Below are 3,733 nucleotides of genomic sequence, written 5' to 3'. Positions count from 1 at the left end.
GAACTCTGTATATGGACATGTTGCACTACCCTGACATGTAGCTAACTCTCTGTATATGGACATTTTGGACTTGTCTGTCATGTAGCTAGCTCTCTGTACATGGATATGTTGAACTGATCTGCCAAGCAATTAGCTCTCTCTATATAGACAAGTTGGACTCATCTGCCTTGTAGTTACTACCCTGTATATGGGCATGTTGGACTACTCTGACATTTAGCTAACTCTCTGTATATGGACGTTTTGGATTTGTCTGCAATGTAGCTAGCTCTCTGTACATGGATATGTTGGACTGATCTGCCAAGTAGGTAGCTTTCTGTATATGAACATATTGGACTTGACTGCCATTTAGCTAGCTCTCAGTATATGGGCATTTTGTACTCATCAGTCATGTAGCTAGTACCTCTATATGGACATGATGGACTACTCTGACATGTAGATAGTTCTCATTATATGCACACATTGGACACATCTGCCATCTTGCTACAACTCTGTGTATGGAAATGTTGCACTACCCTGCCATGTAGCTAGCTCTCTGTATATGAACATATTGGAATTGTCGGCCATGTACTTAGCTCTCAGTATAAGGACATGATGGACTCATCTGCCATGAAGCTAGTACCTTGTATATGGGCATTTTGCACTACTCTTCTATGTAGCTAGCTCTCAGTATATGAACACTTTGGACCCATCTGCCATGTAGCTAGATGTCTGTATATGGAAGTGTTGCACTACTCTGTCATGTAGCTAGCTCTCTGTATATAGACAAGTTGGACTCATCTGCCTTCTAGCTAGTTCCCTATATATGGACATGTTGGACTACTCTGCCATGTAGATAAATCTCTGTACATGAACATATTGGACTTGTCTGCCATGTAGCTAGCTCTCAGTATATGGACATGTTGGTCTCATCTGCCATGTAGCTAATATCCTGTTTATGGATATGTTGCACTACCCTGTCATGTAGCTAGCTCTCTGTATATAGACAAGTTGGACTCATCTGCCTTGTAGCTAGAAATCTGTGTACGGAGATGTTGCACTACACTGTCATGTAGCTAACTCTCTGTACATAGAGAAGTTGGAATCATCTGCCTTATAGCTAGAATTCTGTGTATGGAAATGGTGCACTACCCTGCCATGTAGTCTAGCTCTCTGTCCATGGATATGTTGGACTTATCTACCAAGTAGGTAGCTCTCTGTGTATGAACGTATTGGAATTGTCTGCTATGCAGCTAGTTTTCAGTATATGGACACGTTGGAAACATATGCCATGTAGCTAGTACCCTGTATATGAACATATTGGATTTGTTTGCTATGTAGCAAGTTCTCAATATATGGACATTTTTTACTCTTCTGATATGTATTTAGTTCTCTGTGCATGGATATTTTAGACTGAACTTCCATGTAGGTATCTCTCAGACTATGGACACGTTGGACACATCTGCCATGTAGCTAGCTCTCAGTATATAGACAAATTGGACTCATCTGACTTGTATCTATAAATCTGTATAAGGAAATATTGCACTACACTAACATTACCTAGCTCTCTGTACATGTATATGTTGGACAGATCTGTCAAGAAGGTAGCTCTCTTTATATGAATATATTGGTCTTGTCTGCCATGTACCTAGCTCTCAGTATCTGGAAAAATTGGACTCATTAACCAGGTAGCTATTATTCTTTATGTCGACATGTTGCACTACTCTGCCATTTAGCTAGCTCACTGTAAATGGTCATTTTGGACTCGTTTGTCATGTCGTTAGCTCTCTGTTCATGGATATGTTGGGCTGATCTTCCAAGTAGGTAGCTCTTTGTATATGAACATATTGGATTCATCTGACATGTCGCTAGCTCTCTATGTATGGACATGTTGGACTCATCTGCCAGGTAGCTGGTACCCTGTATATGGAAATGTTGCACTACTCTGCCATGCAGCTAACTCTCTGTATATAGACAAGTTGGACTCATCTACCTTGTAGCTAGAACTCTGTATATGCAAATGTTGCACTACTCTGCCATGTAACTAGCTCTGTGTATATGGATATTTTGGGATCGTCTGCCATATAGCTAGCTATCTGTTTGTACATGGATATGTTGGACTAATCTGCCAAGTAGGTAGCTTTCTGTTTATGATCATATTTGACTTATCTGCCATATACTAGCTCTCAGTATATGGAAACATTGGACACATCTGGCATGTAGCTCGTACTCTGCCATGTAGCTAGCTCTCAGTATATGAACACTTGGGCTTATCTGCCATGTAGCTTGAATTCTGTTTATGCAAATGATGCACTACTCTGCCATGTGGTTAGCTCTCTGTATATGGACATTTTGGACTCGTCTCTGGGCATCTATATTTTGGATTGATCTGCCATGTAAGTAACTCTCAGTATATAGACATGTTGGAATTATGTGCTTTGTGGCTAGAACTCTGTATATGGAAATGTTGCACTACTCTGCCATGTACCTAGCTCTCTGTATATAGACAAATTGGAGTTATCTACCTTGTAGGTAGAACTCTGTATATGCAAATGTTGCACTACCCTGCCATGTACCTAGCTCTCTGTATGTAGACAAGTTCCACGCATTTGACTTATAGCTAGAACTCTGTATATGGAAATCATGCATTACCCTGCCAGGTAGCTAGGTCTCTGTATATGGACATTTTTGTCTTGTCTGCCATGTAGATAGCTCTCAGTATATGACATGTTGGACTCATCTGCCATGTAGCTAGTACCCTGTATATAGACATGTTTCACTACTCTACCATGTAACTAGCTCTCCGTATATAGACCAGCAGGAATGATCAGCCATGTAGCTTGCTCTCTGTACTTGGAAATGTTGCGCTACATTGCCATGTAGTTAGCTCTCTGTATATAGACAAGTTGGACTCATCTGCCTTGTAGCTAGAATTCTGCATATGGAAATGTTGCACTACATTGCCATGTAGCTAGCTCCCTCTATATGGACATATTGGACTTGTCTGCCATGTAGCTAGCCTGTTATACATGGATATGTTGGACTGATCTGCCAAGTATCTAGGTCTCTGTATATGGACATTTTGGACTTTTCTGACATGTAGCTTGCTCTCAGTATATGACATGTTGGATTCATTTACCATGTAGCTACTTCCTTATATGTGGACATGTTGGACTACCCTGCCTTGTAGCTAGCTCTCTGTATATAGACATGTTGGACTCATCTCCTTTGTAGCTAGACCTCTGTATACAGACATGTTAGAATATTCTGGCATGTAGCTAGCTGTCTGTACATAGGAAAGTAGGACTCATCTTCCTTGTAGTTAGAAGTCTTTATATGGAAATGCTGCACTACCCGTCCGTGTAGGAAGCACTCTGTATATAGACAAGTTGGACTCATCTGCCTTGTAGCTAGAACTCTGTATATGCAAATGTTACACTATCCTGTCATGTATCTAGCTCTCTGTATATGGACATTATGGACTCATCTGCCATGTAGCTAGCTCTCTGTGCATGAATATGTTGGACTGATCTTCCAAGTAGGTAGCTCTCTACACATGTATGTATTGGACTTGTCAGCCATGTATCTAACTCTCAGTATATGGACACGTTGGACACATCTGCCATGTAGCTAGGACTCTGTATATGGAAATGGTGCACTACCCTGCCAATTTGTGCGCTCTCTGTATATGAACATATTGGACTTGTCTGCCATGTATTTAGCTCTCAGTATATTGACACGTTGAACTCAATAGCCA

The sequence above is a fragment of the Chrysochloris asiatica genome, unplaced genomic scaffold (assembly GCF_000296735.1).
Source record: "Chrysochloris asiatica unplaced genomic scaffold, ChrAsi1.0 scaffold00413, whole genome shotgun sequence".
Lineage (NCBI taxonomy): Eukaryota > Metazoa > Chordata > Mammalia > Afrosoricida > Chrysochloridae > Chrysochloris > Chrysochloris asiatica.
This window is presented reverse-complemented; position numbering follows the sequence as displayed.